At 42.6% G+C, this 20,970-nt stretch overlaps 1 long non-coding RNA gene across 1 annotated transcript in view; it reads right to left on the bottom strand.

Annotated features, from left to right (window-relative positions):
• LOC116695843 (uncharacterized) overlaps positions 1-19,576 on the bottom strand; it is a 49,482-nt gene extending 29,906 nt beyond the window's left edge. The window contains exon 1 of the long non-coding RNA XR_004333566.1: positions 19,021-19,576. This is a non-coding gene — a long non-coding RNA (uncharacterized LOC116695843). The remainder of the gene's footprint in view (positions 1-19,020) is intronic.
• Positions 19,577-20,970: the final 1,394 nt, after the last annotated feature.

Genomic DNA, 20,970 nt, shown 5'->3' with positions numbered 1-20,970 from the left:
TAAACTATCCGGCACCGCTGCAGACTTCCTGTATGTGGCTACCTACATAGCTTGGCACGGCTTTGTTCGCGGCTGACGCAGACGTCGAAACGATCGCACATGTTGGAGAGGCCAAGAGCCTGGGCATTTGTCTAACGTGTTTGTGTTCCCTAATCATCATGTGCAGCATAGACATCATCAACAAACCTCACATCTACAGCGCTGCGGAGGAGGGTCTGGCGTGTCCACACAGCATTCAGACACTTGTTTGGGTGGAATATTCATAAGTTGGTTTAGTTGTGCAACAGAAAAGTTAGATTGGACAGATAGTCCAGCTAACTGTCTGGATGGACCCTGCAGAGATATAAGGAGCATAGTCCTCATAAATTGACCAGAGTTTAAAATGTCAACACAAAGAAAGCGGAAGGTACTGGGGACATCCGGAATTTCTGTCGGTTACAGAGTAATCCCAGAAGTGGAACATGGACATAGATTAGCTAGACAGCAATCAGCTTTAGACGGATGATCCGTTTTTGGCATGACACCGGTAGCCGGTGAACCGCAGTCAATGAGCCTTGTAGCATATAGCAACTCCTCGCCCCAACTGCTGTACTGTGCATGTGTGGGTGCTGTACACATGTGTGGGGACAAGAGATTTTTTTTCAAATTTATAGATAGATGAACAGAAAGAGTGACTTCCCTGTCATGCTCCGCCACCATCCTGACTCCTGCTCTGATCACAGGGACGGATTTGGTCAGAGATAATTAATTCAAGAGCACAAACCCAGCGTCGCCGCACCCAACTCCTTCTCATCTCTGACATGGAGGGGAACCACTATGACACCATCTGTAGGGGTGACAGAGAGGGACCACACAGCCGGTGCTCAACCATTCATCAGTGTGAACATCTAGTTATGGTCTGAGAATGATAAGATGATATGGTAAACTGTGCACTATGGGCTGTCTGTCCCCAGTATTATTGTGATTAAAGTCCCCCCTCTTACTGCACGTTGTGCTGCAAAGACGAAGTGTCTTCAAATTGTATTGTTTGCCATTCTGTCAGGGTCTGAATCCAACCACAAAAATATTATGTTCCAGTCGTCACTGTTCACTCTTTGTGAAGTTTTAAATATTTACGGTCAGACAATCTATAAAACCAAAAAAGGTGGCCACAGGCACTTTAATTCTACCACAGTGATTAAGTGATGCATGACAAGATACTTATACCATTAACTGCTGTGTATAGCAGTTATGTCACATGTTCTGCAAGGAACACAAGCTATGGTGTGTGTGTGTGTATGAATCCATCCACATATGCTTTCATGTGTATGTGCTTGAATTACAGCTGAGGGAACTTGGCAACACTTGTCGCCTGTAGCACTGAGAATGTTTCGCAGGCTGTTGCGTAAAATTCTCCAGTTTGTTTGTTTGCTCTGCTTTGGTACCATAAAAGCTCAGGGACAGGCAATTGGCACCGCCCTGTTTACATGCCGAGGCTGCGACTCCAGAGAGATGAAGCAGAGTAGGTCTGGGGAACAAATGTTTCCCCACGCTACCTCACCGCAGAGGGGTGGGTCATAGAGAGTCGAGGGATCCCAGGCATCAGTGAGGGTCTGTTGCATAACAACATAGCTTCATCATTCATCTTTTCTCCTCCTCCTTTAGTCCATCTGGGGTTTTTTGGGAAGCTGAATCCTGACTTAAGCCACATCACATGGCCGCCATACATTGTGACAAGAGAATAAGTGAATAAGACAGGGAGGCAAGGAAGGGGAAAATAAAAAGGAAAAGGATACTAAACACATCCCCCAGCAGTGAATATCCGGCCTGAAGGAGTGCCATCTGGGGCTGAACGTTTAAAGGGAGAGAGGAGAACAGAGAGAGGAGAGCTGGAGTTGGGGTCCGCAAGAGAGGGAAGGTGGGAGTCCAGCTGGGTCCCATTAGGGCTGGACCACATGTGCCTGCGGGGGGTGGGGGGTAGTAGCGGACTGAGGGGGCAGGAGGGAGCAAAGAGGGCAGCGGGGAGGAAGTGCTGAGAGCGATGGGCCTAGACCCTGTGAAGCTTTATTAGGCCTGTCGTCTGCTCTTCTCAACGGGGCTACCCATACCCCCTGCAACACCCGCCGCCCTACCTTACCCCCTCCTCCCCGCACTCCCCTGCCCTCGGGCACCGCCAGGGCAGAACAGTATAAAACTAGGAGAAGGAGGGAGACGGGACTAGACCACCCAGACACATACACACACACCCATAATGGGTACCAGGAGGAGGCCCCAGCGTGAGCGCTGCAGCTGGAAAGGGAGAGGGACATCCACACACATGCACACAAATAGTGACACAAAGTACACACGCTGAAGTGGGGTGCATTTACAACAGGGACCATTCAATCTTTCATTCAAATGTCAGACACATGTGCAGCAGTTCATTTCCTTAATTTTATCGGTTTTATTAAGACACGCAACTGTGGCATTTGCATCTATATTAATGTTTGTGCACAAATATGTTTCTGCCATGACCACCTGTGGCTCTTCCTTCCATTGCGTTTGAGGTAGGTGCAGATGTCCGAGGCGCCATGTGTTTGAGGGTGAGGGGGTGTGAGAGAGAGAGGAGAGAGAGAGAGAGAGAGAGAGAGAGAGAGAGAGAAAGTGAGAGACGAGCAAAAAAGAGTGAAAGGGCGAGAGAAAGAGTGAAAGAGCGAGAGAGAGAGTGACGTGGACAGTTAAGAGATTGTTCTCATGCATAATCTGTGCATGCCTTTATTTGTGTATGTGCTTACACTTCCCAGTGCTGGAATATCTGGCATGCCTACAGGCTCATCTGCCTTTTGCCTTAGTACCACCCATCCCTCCATCGCCCCCCGGGGGACGGGTGAGAGAAGCCTGCCTAGAATCTGAGCCCTTCCTGAAATGCTGACCGGCCCCGTGAATGAATGTGTCTGCTTTGTTGGAGTAATAATGATCGTCCAACATGGTAGCAGACGGGTAATGAGCTTTATGACGGAGAGCTGTTGGTCTGGTATGTTGGCATTAGCATACTGAGTTCAAAGTGTCTGAGTGCTGGAGGAAATCTCAGGTTTGACTGTACGTGTATGGGATCGGAGAACCTGGTGGTGCCTCAGAGCGGCGGTGCTTCATAGCTCCTCTTACTGCTAAAATCCAATAATGAATTACTGATACTTGTTACATTAGAACGTCAGAAAGATATATATCTTTTTCAAATAAAATGAATTACGACTTGTAATAAGTAATGCAGAACAAAATTTAAAAAAAAATCCAATAAAAGCTTTTTCAGTGTGTCGCTAAATATAAAAATATATTTAAAAATCTATTTCTTCTGTCAGGAAAATGCCAGATTGGCAAGGTATCGAAACTTTTACATAAGACGGATAAAAAGCTAAATAAAAAAGGGTCAAAAGGTGTTTAAAAAAACAAAAACAAATTAAATAGAGCTTTTTTCACCTGAATATAGTTTGTTGTGTTTAAAAGGATTCAGAAGTTTTCATTCAGAACTAATTATTAAACTGCAATTTCCACTCCAACATAAAGATTTACTGAGGAAACTCCTCTGCCAAGGTAAGTGGAAGGGGTGTGTGTGTTACAATATGTACTTGTTGAGATGTGTGTGTGTGTGTGTGGGTTGTGTGTGTGTGTCTTTATCCTATCAAACTGCTCTGCCAGGACTTGTCTCCCCCCCCCCCCCCCCCCCCCCCCCCCCCGTTCAGGTCAGGACCCCACAGCCAAGGTTTAATACTTCAGCTATTCAATCATTAAGGCGTTTTATACAGCCTGTCCCCGGACTTCTCTCGCTTGTAAAAAAAATAATATTTGTCTTTCCAACTGCACTGTGGGCCACAAAGTCCTCATGTTTTATTTTAGTCAGAGCAGTAAAACCCCGTTCTTCCTCCTGCCAACCTACTTCCACCATAAGCTGTTGTTCTAGTTCTTGTTCTGTACGTGAGTGTGTGTCTGTGGGCAAAGGGGGGGGGGGGCTTGAGATTTTCTCTTTTGCTTTAGATTTTTCTCTCCCATTTCTCAAAGTGTCCAGAGGAGAGGAAATATTACTTCAAATAAGAAATTTTTTTCTTTTCATTCTTATTAAATATTTATATATGTTTGTATTGTTTCTTACCTATTCTTTCTCCTCAAAACATACAGGCTTTTGGGCTATCCCAATAATTTGAATGAGAAACTTCAACCAGTCTTGTAGGATGACAGGTTTACAGCCTCAATCTACACACAATGCTTTACTTTTTTTCTGAAAGTGCTCCGTTCATGACCTGTGACATATGCCTATATTTATAAAAATGTATATATTTTTTCCTTTACTATGTCGCCACTATACTTCTTAATACCATATTCCTTGTCTTCGGTTTTCTTCTATAGGTGCATGTTGGTCTACTGTTAGCATGCTCCTTTATATATATTATATATTCGGGGATCAATAAAGTATTTCTGATTTACAGTTTTCATTTTGATCAAAGGGCAGAAAAATGTGTCTTGTAATCTTAACAAAGGCTTTAAATAGAGAACAAGGAAAGTTCTTTTGGTCTCCTTTTACGTTGCCTTGAAGTAGTGCTTTCAAAAGTTCACCACAATGATTTGCTTATTTTGCACTTGACATGTCACAAACTGGTAAGTTCCTTTTGAATACAGCATTAGGTGTCTTGAAATGCATAATTTGCATCTTAAAGGGGACATATCATGAAAAGCTCACTTTTTCCATGCCTCTGTACATACAATTAGGTGTCTAGGGTTCCTGTCAACCCACAAACTGTAAACTTTTTGTGGGCAGATTAAATCAGAATTCAACAAGCCGTTTAGGTTTGGCTCCCTTTCCTATGTCCCATGGAGGCTCATTAAAATACACCACCCTTCTTTTGAGTATCTCCACCCATGGCTTGAGAACTACCTTTGAAAGGTGCGGCATATTTTTCACGCAAGCTAATCAGAGCTGACTGGCCTGTTCAGATGGGGTGGGGGTGGTAAATAGACAGGTGCTAAAACGGAGCAATTTCAGACAGAGATTCAAGACAAGTATATTTGGACAGACAGTATGAGAAAATACAAAATACAAGTATTAACCTAAAAAAGGGCCCGATAAGTCTTCTGTTAGTATAGAATAACAGATTCAGAACTAAAGCAAAGATGTGAAAGACCGGTAAGCGGGAGGTAAGGCAATACTAAAAAGTTAAATAAGTTGTATTATTTAACATAATTATGGTTCACTGATTGACAACTACTCTTCAACAATAAATGCAAGTTACATCCTTAAGCTTTCATCCAGCTCAAAAATAGCTAAATAAAATACTTTTGTGTTTGGCCCAATAAGTGGAAGGGCTGAATACATTTTACCGAACAATTAAGTTTTTAATGACGCGATCAAATAGGAACCCGCGTAGAGAGAGGCGAACACACTTCGTAAATGCAGCAAACATGTTGCCAGTGCGGAAGCACTGTCAAAACAACGGCAACATTTAAAGATTCTGATCCTAGGCACTCGTCTGCTCCGTGCACAAGTGGCGACAACGCGAGATGCTGCATCTCATGTCACCGCCCAGACCGGGGTCGGGGAGCGGTAGCGTTGATAACAGCTGAAGCCACCGTGTCTTGAGAGGCTTGTCTTACTGTCCACTGTTAACTCACTACACATTGTTTTGCTATCTCTTTTTCCTCTCGCTTTCCCTCACACAACATTACTCGTAGCCTACTCTCTACTCTACTCCCAATGTCCGCTCCACACACTCACTGACGTCACCCAGGCAATGCATGAGGTCTGCACGATTAATCGTTATAAAATCGCGATCTTGATTCACTATGTTCATGATTTAATATTTAAATGACTTTGATTCAAAAAATTCATATATATATTTTCTCTAATGACTTTGAATCTTATTTAATTTTACAAGCCGACTGCAGCACCAATGCTACTACTTTCTTTTTGAGTTTTAAACATAGCCTTCCTTGAGCGTCTATGTGTACAGGTTTGTGGTGATGCGCAACGTGCTATAGGTGCCACAAAATATCTGTTTGGTACTGCCAATTTGTTTTGTTTTGTCATGGTCAAAAAAATTGTGGCAGAGAATCGTGATATCAATTCTAAGCAAAACAATCATGATTCCTATTTTTCCCCAAATTGTGCAGGCCTACAATGCACCTTGCCATTCTTGCTCTCCCATATTTTCTACTAGGCTACTCTCGTAACGAGGAACTGACCTTCAGGTGAGAAAGCAGAGAAGCTACTTTTTTTTATAAAGAAGAAACTGCCACTTTTCCTGAACTAGGCTTATACCTTATTCATTTGTTGTGTCTCCTTCCACTTTTTGCCACTCTTTTCAATGCACTTTTGCTGTAGGCATTAAGAGGATCAATCCAGTTCAGTTTCAGCAGACAGTTATAGCCTAATATATAAGGGCAGGGGTTCAAAGATGGCCAAACATTTTTTTTTACTTATTTATTTATGTTATGTGCTTGAATGTTTTTCTGTGAAAAGCAAGACAAAATAGCAAAAAGCTGATTTTGCAGTGCTGAAATATTCGGTAAAATGAATGAAAAAAAATGCGTTTGGATTTTTAGTGTTTCATTTTGTGTGTTGGTGTAATAGACAGCGTATCTGGATTGAATACCTTTGGAGTTTAAGGAGGGGAACAGAGAACATGTCATTGAACCAGCAGTGAATGGCGACTCCTGTAGAGACTCCTGTAGAGACTCCTGTAGAGACTCCTGAAGAGACTCCTGTAGAGACTCCTGTAGAGACTCCTGTAGAGACTCCTGTAGAGACTCCTGCAGAGACTCCTGTAGAGACTCCTGTAGTACAGAGAGCTCGCCCTGCACTAACAGAGCCTACAGTGGACATTAGCTCAGGAAAGAGAGAAAGGGGCCTCCTATCGCAGATAATCGCTGCTTTGAGCAGGACGCCGCTGAGTTGAATGACCCCACTGCTAAAGCCTTGTTATTTTTTTGTTACTCCCACCTGTGTAAATACAGTGTGTATTCTTTGCACTGTAGTGACACTTAATATGACAAACTGGTTACAAGCAGTACAATAACAGTTACTCGCTGTTGTGACAGATTTTTTTTTTTAACTTAAATGTTTTAAGAATTTATTATCAACAACAAATTAGGAAATTTAGACACGGATTTCATTCCAAATGCTTTCATCAATTCATTCTATTTTGTTACTTCCTTGCTTTTTTATGTGTTTTCCTAACATACCTGATAATCCCTAAACAAACAAAATTTCCAAAAAACAAACTAGCTTTTCCTCATCTGCCTCTGAGTATTTAATGCACGACACCAAATCATTAGGCACAAGTGCATGTGTAACACCGCCTCATTAGCTAATCAAAGCAGAGCCTCAGACATCTCATTAGGCAAAGGAGGACATGGGAAGATGAAGGAAGAGCCATCTTGGGGATTCTCTTAAACTGGTGTGCAGTTATGTCTCTCGCTCCATGCCACAACACAAACTCGAGCTCAATGAGTGATCAGGATCCTCATTTATAAAAGTCTCTCGTGCGCAAATTTGCTTGAGGTCAAAGTTCTGATTTATAAGTGATTTACAAAAGCGTTAATGTCTAAATCAGTGGTTTGCATTCATTATTTTTCCAACACTTAAACAGAAAGCTGTTGACCTTGCTTTAAATGGATTCACCACAAGTAAAAACAGCTCAAAATCACTGGCAACCGCAGCAATGCCACATCATCTTTGCGCGTTTTCATTTATGTGTTAATGAGTTTGAATAGTACTGATGAATATAGGACACTGTTATCGTTGTAAAAGTCTGGGGGGACGGAAAAACAGGGACAGGTTGAGGAAGTATGTCAGGGTTCGGCTTTGTTATGGGTATGTATTTGAGAGGGCTAGTGCACATTAGTGACCAATGTTTTATCCACTTGTGTGTGCCAAAGCATAAAAGTAGTCACATAATGGAGGGGCTCAAGTGTTTGGATCAGATTTTTAGATATTACATGAGTCATAACAGTTTTTTATTTTAATAAGGGTTGCTGTACATTAGGAGAACAGGGCTATTTTGGGGTACAACTAAGCCTGAATTCACACTGCCAGCGTCGGCCGCCAGACGGTGCAGCGAAAACACACGTCTGCCTGTTCATTTTGAATGGGGGTAGTGCGTTTAGGCTGCAGTACATGGTGAACACCTCGACGCTGACTGTTTCCAGCAACAACAACGCACAGTTGCTCTGTCTTGTTTCTTTATCTCTTTCTCCGTCAAATGAAGCTGCCTTCAAGTGCGGTCGGAAACGTCGAGATCTATAAACGATCTGATAGTAATTGTAAAAATATGAAGTCCACTCGTGCTACATCAAGGGTTAAAAAACACAACAGGACGTTGCATTGACACTCCCAACGCCACACAACCCTGCAGAAAATTGTCGGATTGCTGTTTCCTGGTCTTAATGTGTACTGAACAATATTGATTATATTGTCATTTAGACTGGGAGAACAGATACAGCTCATTGCGAGAAATGTAAATATTTGTGCTGTGTGTACGGTAGTTTCATTGTGTATATATCATATATAATGATGAGGAAATCTGTACGAAACAGCACGTCTTGCTATTTTCTATTAAACATTAACTCATGTCCCCAGATCTTTGCTTTTATCACCCAGCTTTGAAAGCACTAAATTCCCCTTCACTGACTTTTCTCTTCTGTGATTCCCTCTACCCTCCTCAATACACCCACCCTCCCTTCTTCTGACTTCCTCTTGCTATCCCTCCTTTTATTCCCTTTCCCTCAACTCACTTATTTCTCACTTTCTACTCCATCCCTGTTACTGTCCTCCTCTGTTCCATTCTCCAACTTCCAGTTGTCTTGTCTCACTCCTTGCATCAACTCACATAAGATCATGTAGAACTCATTGCACACACGTTACACAAACACATTCAACCGTGATATGAAGTGTTATATTTCACACCTTATCAGCTTTTGATACTGCAAACAACAGTAATCTGCAGCTACTGCAGAAAAAGATGCCAAGCCTGGCTGCCTCTTATCAGCTATTTACAGTGCCAGTAAACATAAATGATTGACATTTTCACCTTCACAACCATCACCATCAGTCATCAAGACCCATTGCTATATCAAACAGTGGGAAGGTGTCAAACAGGGCAGTCCGAGCTGAGTGTCGGTGACAAAACAGCGCCCACTGCAGCCGGTTAGGATGCACTTTCTTCCATTTGAAGGGTGATATTTTGTCGCTCTACTCCATCCTGCTGCCTTTAAATTACACACTAAGGTTGTCTGATGAATCTCTTTCTGTGTAATAGCAATGTGCCCACCTGTCTCCATTCCCTTTGAGGGACAATCATTCTGGGTGGAGGACAGGAATGAGGAGCATCTGAAGGGGTGGCTGTGGAGTCATCTTTCCCTTTCCAGTCACCAGGGTCCAAATTAACACTCGCCACTCGGCAAATGCAAGTAAATTTTCCGTTTGGCAAGTAAATCTCAGAGGGCTATCCACCCCATGGCGAGTAAATGTAAAAAAGTTCTGTTCTTCATTTTGGCGCGGTTACTTTCTCTTGTTGCTCTGCTGTCTGCATGTCAGAGCTCCGCGGGGGCAGGCCAACAGACGCACACTCTTAAAAACTGGCGCACACACCAGATGCCAATCACCACGTCACTTCTGTTTACTGATAGCTAATGAATAAGCTGGTAAGTGGCGATTTTTGGCAGCCGGCCGGAAACAGTTCACCTGTCCGGGAGGCTCTGACACATTTTCCGCACTCCGTGTCAGCGGACAGCTGTCGACTTGCACCGGTTAATGTGTGTGCATTGTTGGACACATGCAGCCATTTTTCTGAAACCACTTGTGAGACTGACAAGTCCACAGCAGCCCGTGGCGTTTATGTCCGAGCCTGTCCTCACCACCTCCACCTGCAGGTTGTCAACTGCGTGTCTGCCAGGCAGCCTATACTCTCACACGGCCGATATATCAATATAATTTCCTGTGTCATGTAGCTCTCCACAAGCAGAAAAAAAGAGGAAAGTAAAACACAACTTGCAGGTTCAAAGTTAAGACTAGCAAGTGAATTAGCTATTAACTATTTAAATTTTTATCATGCAAAAGATGTTTTTTTAAAAATTGGTTTCTGGTAATATTAGGCTAATCGGTCAAGAATTCCATTGTTGTTTAACAGTTAATCGTTAAAATTGACCCCTACCAGCAGGACTTGTAACCCCAAAAGAAACTGCAATTGAATATTTTGGCCAGTAAAAAAATATGCTTTGCCGGTGGATTTTTTCATCTATCCGCCAACTTGGCCGATGAGTCCAAAAGTTAATTTTGGACGCTGCCAGTCACACCGGAATGTCACATCCATCTGTTTGTCTCTCTGTCCTATATAATGACTCAGACAAAACGGGCACATTCTCTGAGCACTTTTTTTCTCAGTTCAAATATTATGCTCTGAGTTTTTATGATTCAAGGTTATGCAGCATTTCTTTTATGATGCCGCAAACTGCTGCGTAAAGCACAGTGACAGCAGACAGTAACAAAGAGAGAGAGAGACCATGACAAAGGAAGCAAAGGTGCAAGAGTAGTCAAGGGGAAAAAAATCACAAGTAAAACAAACTTTTACCCTTTACAGTAGACTAAATTTTGGCATTTCTTTTCCTCTAACTGAACACATCATTGTCAATAAACTGGAAACTTGAGCCATGAGATGGGCAAATACAAAGAGAAACCAAAAGACGGACAAAGAGCGAGAGGGAGAGACAGACAGCTACAGAGGGGGTTGATGTTTGTGAAGGGGAACATGAAGTGGCAGACAGAGTATTCAGTGTCAGCGTTGGGTTAGGTTTCCAGCTTCAGCGTTGTCAACACTTTCACTCCTTACGCCTGGCTCTGCGTCGCTCTGCGCCCCACCATGCATTGGGCAGGATGGGGTTCGCCCTCAGAACAGGAGCTGGCGTCGACACCCGTGCCAAAACCACTCTGACTTTACAACACATGGAACCTGCGAACATGACACCGGCGCTCGGTGGAAAACAGCATGCAGGACCAATTCCGTCACGGCCCGGGCCATCTGAAATGAATGTTCTCGCCCCACATCGCTTGATCTTGTTGATCCATACTTTACTCGTGCCAGGTTTATATTTCCCACCTCACAAACACATTTTGTTACACATGAGCCCTCTGGATCAAAGCCTTATAAATTTACAATGCTTCACTTTTGACTGTGTTTAACTTGTGTAGTCTGACTTACCATGTGTGCATGTGACAGAGATATCCACTTGAGAGACAGCACGAGAAGTAAAAGAATCAGAAGATCAAGGATTAAGGGGTGTGGCCAGCATAAGAGAGAATGCTGGCAGTGAAGATATGAAAGAATTTTCTGAGAGTAATATTGAAGGAGCGAGAACATGTGTGCTTGCCAAATTTTGGTGTGGGGAAACCAATGGGAGTGAAGTAACAGTGTAAGAAGGGCTAGGATCTGTGGCTGCTAGTGTTTAGGTTTTGCAGCATCTGATGACAGCTAGCTGTTCTTGAATGAGGCTTCAAGCTGCCCACACTGCTGCTACAGCCTGACCAAGAATTACCAAAGCATCCAAAGAGCACTGCAGGAGCACTGTATGTCACAGCATGACTGACAACTGACAGGATGGATGATGAAAAATATTTGCCGCCACAGCAAAAGAACAAACAAAATAAATCACAAAGAACCTTTGCTAGTTACTGGATGTTACTGGACTGAACTTTGGCTCTATGAGTACGTGAACTACAAGGGGAAGAAGAGGGCCCATGATCACATTAGCAATGTTTAAAAAAATGCATATATAAATTATACATAACATTAATAATGTATCCCTTATTATTCTGTTGTTTTCACACACAACCTGAATCCTCAGTACCTATACATGCACTGATGGAGAGATGTCAGAGGCAGGGGGCTGCCCAGGAATAGGCGCCCTGAGCAGTTGGGGGTTCAGTGCATTGCTCAAGAGGACCTTGGCAGTGCCCAGGAGGTAAACTGGCAGCCCACCACCATACTTTGGTCCTTGTGTGGACTTGAACCAGCAACCCTCCAGTTCCCAACAAAACTCAGACTACAGACTGAGCTACTGGCCCGCAGTGTATAACATTAAACCCGTTTTGTACCCGTTCATATAAGACAGTGACTGTTTCTCGAAATGTTCAACTCTTCATTTGGTGGCATCATCCCACCTCTCTACACTTCAATGTAGCTCTCTGGTTGCGGTGTGTTTCTTAGCAAGAGCCTTTATGAAGTGAAACACTTAAGCTTTCAATGCTTGATGCCTTTTTTATTAAGCCTGGATATTTTATGGTCAAGAGGAATGAGTTATATTGGCTAAATGCAGTCTGTTGTTTTAGGGCCCGTGCGGCTGCTCGATTAGAGTAGTCATTTTGGTCTACACCTCATTCTGCAGCCCATAAAGTGCAAAACCTCAGAGAATGTGCATGTTTAAGCTCTGCATGGAATAACAATGACACAAGAATAGCAGCAGTAGTCTGAGGAGAAGAAAACGGACTGAAAAATAAGAATAGAAAAAAAGGATCAAACAGCCTCGACGGAAATATGAGAGGCTTTTGATCGTTCCCACAGTTGAATACTTAGCATACAGAACTCCTTTCGCTTTCTGACTCTTACATGCACACACAGCTATTAACACACACACACACACACAGTTCGCCAATCATGCTGACCACCCAGCCAGTGGCCCCTGGCCCCCACCTTTCACCTCGCTCAGGGACGCTATAGCTGAGAAAAACTACACCACTGACTTCCTTCCTTCTCTCCGTGTTTCCTCCCTCCCTCGCTTAGTACTCCCATTCATGTTGTAACAACTCGTAAAGGAAGGAGACTTTGACCCCCTCAGTAAAAGGTTCCCAATCTCTTTTGTTCATCTGCTGTGTGTCGGATGGTTGGGCAAGTTCAGACCAACTCTCCTGGAGAAGACGGCTGTGTACTGACTTCCTGTTCAAAGTTCCATTCTAAATGTCCAAGTTGCTCAAATTGCTCTTAATAAAATAAACTACAGAATTGTATTATAACACTTAGCAAATGCTTGGGACTTATTTTAAATGTCATGGCCCATCCTTTTCCAGCATAGATAACCAACCAAAGTACAGGGCTCAACGCTAACTTTTTAAAGGCATCATCTTTTGGTTGCCCAAATTGACAATACGGTTGCCATGTTTTAAACCGCCTATATATGAGCAATTAATTGCTTATATATCTATACCACACATTTTAATAACAAAACAATGAGAGAATGGCTTGTAATATAATTTTCCAGCCCTCTCATATAGGGGTGCAACAGATCGGATCACGGTTTTGACTCAAAGATCAGCACGATAAAGGGGGGAATTTCAATAATTATTAAACATTTAATAATAACTTTTAACAATAATTACTTCTTTCACCAGTAAATTGCTGTAAAAAGACAAAAACAGATCTGAAAAGAAAAGAATATTTTACAAAAACTTTAAAAGCACCACAAAGTTTAACAGTAAGCTTAACAGTTTGTCCCGTCTGTGTTGTTTTCAGACAACAGCAGTGCCCAGTGCTAGTCTGTGTTGTTTAGCTCATAGCTTAAGCAGCAGACGGTCCTCTACAGTGAAATACAGTCACACTTCACCATTTAGCTGTCAGCATTTTAACCCTGTTGAATCCAGTTACTACCGAAGCTAACTGTAGGCTAACGTTACCTATTTACTAGCGTCACATGCAGTGACTGTTCACAGCATCACCCCCAATTTCCACCAGCTGTTAGTCATGGCCGCAGCCGTTTCGCAACAAATCCGGACGTGGTGGGCACTGACGGACGGCGGAGCACAGAGCCGACACGCAGCGGAGCTGTTCCGCAGTAGGTGGAAATTCAGCATCAGAGAACAGCGCAGACTAGGGGTGTGCAAAAAAATGTATGAATCGATTCAAGCTCTACCAAATTCAAAATCGATTTGTTCCAGCTTCCTAAATGTGAATATTTTCTAGTTTCTCCTCTCCTCTGTGACAGTAAACTGAATATCTTTCAGTTATGGACAAAACAAGACATTTGAGGACGTTATCTTGGGCTTTTGGGAAACAATGATCCACATTTTTCACAATTTTCTGACATTTTATCGACCAAACAACTAACCGATTTAATCGAGAAAATATTCAACAGATTAATCAACTATGAAAATAATCGTTAGCAGCCCTAGTGCAGACCCCCCCCCCCAGAGCCCAAAAGGACACCAAGTTGGCTAATTTCCTCCAGAACAGGTAGCTAAGCATTAGCTTCAGGCTAATTTATTACAGCTAGGCGGGGTTTTTATGTCATTTCAACATATGTGTACTCACATTGAATTATATTCAATTTCCTTGAGTTGGTTTCTCGCAAAAACAATTGAGACACAGGCAGTAAAGTCAACGCCACCATGGTAACTAACGTTACCAGAGCACCAGGCAAGCGGGCCGCAGCTGTTTACAACAGTGTAGCTTGCTCAGCGGTCGTAGCCGACAACGGTGAGTTATTTGAAGAGAGGGGGGGCTGTAAATCAGGACCCGGAGTCTGTGAGTTTGCAGTTAACATACTGTTTTTTAGGTTGGGTAGATAAAACCTAGTTGGCTCTCGTTCAGTTTTTTTTAAAGCTATGCACCGGAAGTAGAAGGGCTACACTGTCATGGTTTTACTGCCTCGTTACCTTCAATAAGTTGAAGCTGCTACGATGTGGAAGTTTAGCCCGTTACGTTACGACGTGACATTTATTTGGAGAGAGAGAGAGAGAAAGAGAGAGAGAGAGAGATATTATCACATTGATAATAGTGCTGTTGCTGTGTTTCTTATTGCATACCTGATAGATGTGCGGACTGTTTAATATTATTTGTGCAGCCCTGTGTTGATATTCATGTTGTGCTTGCTAGCAACGTGCAACCACCAGTAAACAGACTAGCCTGTGGAGCCACATGCTTAGCCATTAAAGGTGTATTACACTGTTTGCTCTGTTACGGGTATGTTTGCTGTAATAGATGTAGCTTATTCTCAGTTTGTGTTCCTGTTACATTTATGTTAATTATTACAGAGAAATGAATGTAATTTTAGCATTGTTTCTTGTTATATGCTGGGGGCTTTAACATTCAGTTTTGGTAAATAATGTTCACAGTGAGTCAAATTAGAATTTGCTTATATTTCAGAACCCCTTCCAACTTAACATGCAACGTCAAATACATCTTCAAAGTACAGCAGGCCGGTGTTTCAGCAGCCAGTTTTCACAAGCCTATTTCCCATATTTTCTTAACAATGTTACATTTTTTGAAACTATTTCAGCTTATGTAGGCCTATTAGAGCGTTCTGAACATATTGAACACACTTTTAAAAATACCGTGGTAATACCAAAAACCCTGATAATTTTGGCCACTATAACCGTGAGGTTAAATCTTCATACCGTTACATCCCTAGTCAGTAGTATCCGTTCTCGTGACATCCCTAGTTTTGAATATCAATTATTTAGGGGAAAGAAATATCTTTCTTTTAGCTATTGAAGGAGTTCGATAACCAGTCATTATAAGTATTGTAATAATATATAAAATAGTTTCCATATTTCATATACAGGAAGGAAGGGGGGGCGTCATTTGTTGAGAACTAATAACTTTAGAACAATTATAACACTTTAAAAAGCATTTTATTTTGTTATTACCTGTAATTTAAATGGTCCAACAAAGCCTGGATTTGAGAGTCAGCCAGACAGTGATTTAGTAAAGGCAGCCAGAGCCATATGTGGGAGCAGTAGCAGGGGAACCAAACAGAGGTCAGGGGTCAGATGGGATTTGGGTTTCCGGCTTCTAGACCCCAGAGGAGCTCAAACATGTTTCCCTCGCCTCAGAAAACCATCATCTCTGCCTGGATCTGTTCTGCTCTGTGTCCTCTACAACTAACACACCTGTGTTTCTCTGTTTTTATTTAAATATGATCCAAAGCAGCTACTGCACTACTTCTTTCAGTAACATTTCCTAAATGTGGCTCAGTGCCTTGTTTGTAATAAGGATGAGACAAGGACACATTATTTAGCTGTAGGTTATTTTCCCTCTTGTTATTTTCGATATTACAGGGTTACAGCTTACAAATGAAATGGTAATTCAATTTCAATTTCGCTCTCTCGACTACTGGCCAACTTCATAACAGCGATGTATAAAAAGCATGTAAAATGTGACATTGTGAGCAGTACTCAAAATTGTATTTCTGTGCAGACGCTGCCACAAAGATGTGTTTTTCATGTATGCCTATGTTATTGCATGTGTGGTTTTCATGCATGTCATTGTTTGCATAACTCATGTCTGTATACACATGTGTTTTTGTGTATCCTATGTGTAAACGTGTGTATGTGTGTATGTGTGTGTGTTTATGTGGGGGCAACTCCCACTGCTGCACTCTTTATAAACACATCAGTTGACAGTGCACAGCAGGAGGGAGAGAGAGCCTTGAGACAGCCTGGGACAGAGGCCTCATAAAAAATCACTTCTAATTTATTTCCCTGCAAATTGGAAAGTGCACGCTCACACCTGACTAAATCATCACACGTCAACTGGAGACGGCCCCCCACTGCAAGCTGACGAAACCTGATCCCAGTTTTGCAGCGCAGGCCCAAACCACGCCTGGCAGAGAAAACACAGTGTCACACCGCATAAATAGACACTCCTTAATGGCTTTTGCAGATGTGCTGCTCCCGATAGCCCCTCGAAAGCCCTATCCTAAACCCTCCCTCCCACGTGCTTGTACTGGTCCCAGCTAGCTAGCAGGGCATTATCCAAATCTTTAACCCGTTTTTTGTGGTCCACGTGGCCTCCACATGCCCTCTTGCTCTTTCCCATCAACTCACCCTCTTCTTTCCACCCCTTTGCTCTTCTTTCATAGTCATTTCCCCATTTTTATTTCCACCCCACTTCTTGATCTGTTTTTCCCCTCCCTTGTCTCATTCATCACTCCGCTACAAGGCATGAGCTCAGCAAACCTTTGGAAACACCTCCTTTCCTACTTTATCTTTCCTTCTTTCTCTCTCTCTGTCCATTCTCATTATATGCTCCCCATTATCTCTCATTATATTATCCAAGGTGGATCACCTTTTCTACATGTCAAGCAGGGGTAGCCAGTTGGACTAAAAGACGCCAACAAAAGGCGTGCACGCGCGTGCGTGCGTGCGTGGCGTGTGCGTGTGCGTGCGTGCGTGTGTGTGTGTGTGTGTGTGTAAGACATATGTTTCTGCATAAGGAAGTGCTACTGAGGCCACCACAACACAACAGTGGGGCAAAGGAGGTCTAAAGAGTAAAAAAAGAAAGAAAAACCTTGCTAGACTCCATACAATGAAACACACTAACAGTTTTTACACTTAGCAAATTGGAAAAGTTAACATACCAAAAAAGTGAAGATGTGATCATTTGGATTGAAGAATGTGAATGAATGATGTCACGCTGCCAATTATTGTTAGATGCCTCCACTTAGGGCTGAAACAATTCCTTGCCAGAGTAATTCAATTTCTAAAAATCTATGATGCAAATTGTATAACGTTACAAATGGCCGCTGTTCTGACTTGGATGCTTGGGTCCGTTTCCCGACGGTTTAGTTAGCGTCCTTAGCACCAAAGTTAAGTGCTGACCGAGCTGGCTGCTAGCTGGCTGGAGGCTGACTGTGGCTGTGTACCCGGGCCGGGGCTGTAATGAGAGTGGCTGGCTGCTAGCTGGCTGGAGGCTGACTGTGGCTGTGTACCCGGGCCGGGGCTGTAATGAGAGTGGCTGGCTGCTAGCTGGCTGGGGGCTGACTGTGGCTGTGTACCCGGGCCGGGGCTGTAATGAGAGTGGCTGGCTGCTAGCTGGCTGTTGTCAGCTCTCATCCTGACTGAAGCCTTGCAGCACCGGGAGAGTGAGGCAGAAGACACGGGTGTGCTAGCTAGCTAAATTACCATTAGATTAGTCCTCTATCTATACAGTTAATGTTACTGATGAATTGTGATAGCCCAGAACTACGGTAAAAACAAACAACAACAAAAACCATCATACTAAAAATAACTGAGCATGTTAAACAATGTCATAATCTTATGTTATCCACCAAGAATTAGCTAACGTTATAGACCTAGTATTAGCTACTTGCTTGACAAGCAGCACCTTTCCAGTAGGCACCAAAGCACTTTTCCTTTTCGGCCCCCTGACAGGTTGGATGTGGTATTGTCCAATACTGTTACCATTACCATTATTCTAATGTCTCATTCAAAAACAGCATTAAAGCTCGCTATCCATTTTCACATTTTCGTGGTCAAACCAGCCGGCGCTAAAGTCGGAGACAGACACAGGCATGATTATTAAAATGAAATAAGCTGGTTTGACCACAGAGATGCAAGACATATGCACTAGTCCACACAGGACCTTCTTCTTGTATTTACTTTATTGCTGCCGCCCCAGACACAGCTGACAAATAAGAGGAGTGAATGTTCTTGCCTGGGTTGCAATGATACATTTTGGTCAATTTTGGATTTTTACAAGTGTGACACGAAACAGAATTTAAGGGAAATTGCCCAAATTATGAAAACTCATCAACAGATTAAGACAAAAACTAACAAACTATAGGTGTGAAAACGCCTTTCAAGGAGGTCTCGGTAAGGTTGTTTGGCCCGCTTTTGGTGCACATTCGACGGCGATTGCTGCATTCACACCTGCCCAAAGGAACCCCACTGAAAACAAACTCTAGTGCAATTCAACCAAACTAAATGAGACAGGTGTGAATGTCTCCTAAAAACGCAGTGGACTGAGTTTACACTAGAATGCTGGTGGCTTTTGAGTTTGTATCTCAAGGTAGCTACCATGAACGTTCTCCTCTATAAAGTGACATTATCACAACCTGCTAATAGAAATCCCATTCAACTTAAACTCAGCCTTGTTTACTGGTACTTAAAATAACTAACAACATTGTTAAAGGTGAATAATAATGTTAGACATGAAAATAGATGGATATACACACGATATTTCACTGTATTTGAAGCTAGAGAATCCTCTTCACTCAAAGCAATGTAAAGGGATGACATGTTTAACTTACAGTTCTGTTCCTGTCCTGGAGAGACGACTTGTGTCGGAGAGTAGCGGGTAACAGCAGGCTGAAATCTTCGTCAGGAAAGGGCTTTTCTGGTCACAAATTGCGCTAACATCTCATCAGTCCAAAATGTGTCTTCATCACAGGACTTCTTCATCACTGGTCACCGTGGGGCCCCATCTGAACTTGAATACTGTGTTGGGTCCAAGCTTGGTTCACTTTTCTAGTAGCCACACAAGCTAACTTCTAGCAGCTATTGTTAGCAGAATAGCTATGCGGTTAGCACATAGACGGTTAATAGTATTTAATAATATACAGTCTATAGATTAGCATCGTTAAATCGGCTAGCATAGCGGCTAAGCTATGCATTTTTAGCTAAGCATTTTTAGTAACTCATAGACTTTAAAAATACACACAGAGACGCACTAACGTGCAGCCTAATTAAGTGAAATTAGGCAGGTAAAAGAGTGTTGGGGTCTTTACACACTGCTAATATTTTATCTTGGTTTTCCGACTTCTTCCCGTTTTCTCTCACGCTCACTCCTTCCCTCCGTGCTCTGCGTCTGTGCCCGCCCTCTCACTTTCTCTTCCTCATCTTCAGCCAATCACAACAGCTAGCACAGACTGACCAATACAATGAAAAGAGTTGAAACGACAAGTGAATTCTGTGTTTATACTTTAGTTAAGCCTACTAGCTTTTGATACTGTTTGAACTGAATTATTACTTATTTAATTTTATTCAGGCTACATGGGGTTTTACAATCTATACAACATACCGTATGACACCCTCCATCTTTAGACCCTTTATGGTTAAGTCCCTTTCTTAACCATGCATCTTACATTATTCTACATAAAATTACTTTTAGTTTTAGTGCCTCACATGGCTATTTTAATTGAATGGAATGCTACGATTTATCTGTTGTTATCTGTTAGTCTATCTGTTGAGTTATTAGTGCTTGATTTATCATGTAATCTTGCAATTTCCCCTTGCATAGATTCACATAAAGACAGTTGATGGAAACATTCAGCTAAATCACACGTTATTTGGCTAAAAAAACAGAAATTGCCTCAAAACCCGGAAAATTATTTAATGGAAACATATTAACTTTTTAATTAATGCTTTTGTTTTGGCAGAGCTCAAAGCACATCTAACATTATCAAAAAAAAAGCAGAAACTGACATCTAGTTTCTCCTCCAGAAAACATACAGCCGTTGTTTTTGCTGTATCATCAGAGTATGCATCGCTCAACACGACTGACAGATCAGTCATGCGTATGTATTCCAAACACTGTTTTGACCTTCACCTTCCCACCACAAATACTGTTCCCCTTCATTATCTAATGAAGACTGTGGCTTAGGAGTCACAAACCAAACACAACAACAGTTCCCAGCATGCCATGTAAAAACAAAGCGTGGAAAGAGCGAGACAGACGAACCGTGTCATGTGCACTCCCACAAAAGTTCACAAGTAAATATCAGCCTGTTAAATGGTGCAAGGACTTACCAAAGTGCATTTTCACACAATGTTCAGACAAACACACAGGTCTCCCAACAACATAAATTCAACATAAAAATGAGGAAGTATAAATAGAGGCAGATAAACGAGCAGCGGGATAACGTATTCTTGTGTTTTGGAAAGGGTTTCTCTCTCTGCATAAGTGGACACTGTGAGGCCTGCTTGTTGGTCTTTGCTGATGTGGCTGGCTTGCGTTTGTAGTTCCTCTGTCTGGGTTTTATTGCAGGTACAGGACAGAGTGGTCAGATGTTCAGGTCACGAAACTGTTTACAAACTCACCCCAAGGCCTCAAGGTTAGGAGCAGAGGGCAGCGTGCATGGGCTAGAAGGACGGGACAGAGGCACGCTTTTGCTTTTACAATGTAGTCCTGCTGTCCTTCTGTTTTCTGTTTATTTTTCTCTGTGTCCCTCCTTTCTCTCTCACCTCCAATTTTGGGGTCT

The sequence above is a fragment of the Etheostoma spectabile genome, chromosome 9, assembly GCF_008692095.1.
Source record: "Etheostoma spectabile isolate EspeVRDwgs_2016 chromosome 9, UIUC_Espe_1.0, whole genome shotgun sequence".
Lineage (NCBI taxonomy): Eukaryota > Metazoa > Chordata > Actinopteri > Perciformes > Percidae > Etheostoma > Etheostoma spectabile.
Note: the sequence above shows the minus strand (reverse complement) of the source record. Positions and strands in the feature narration are given on the sequence as shown.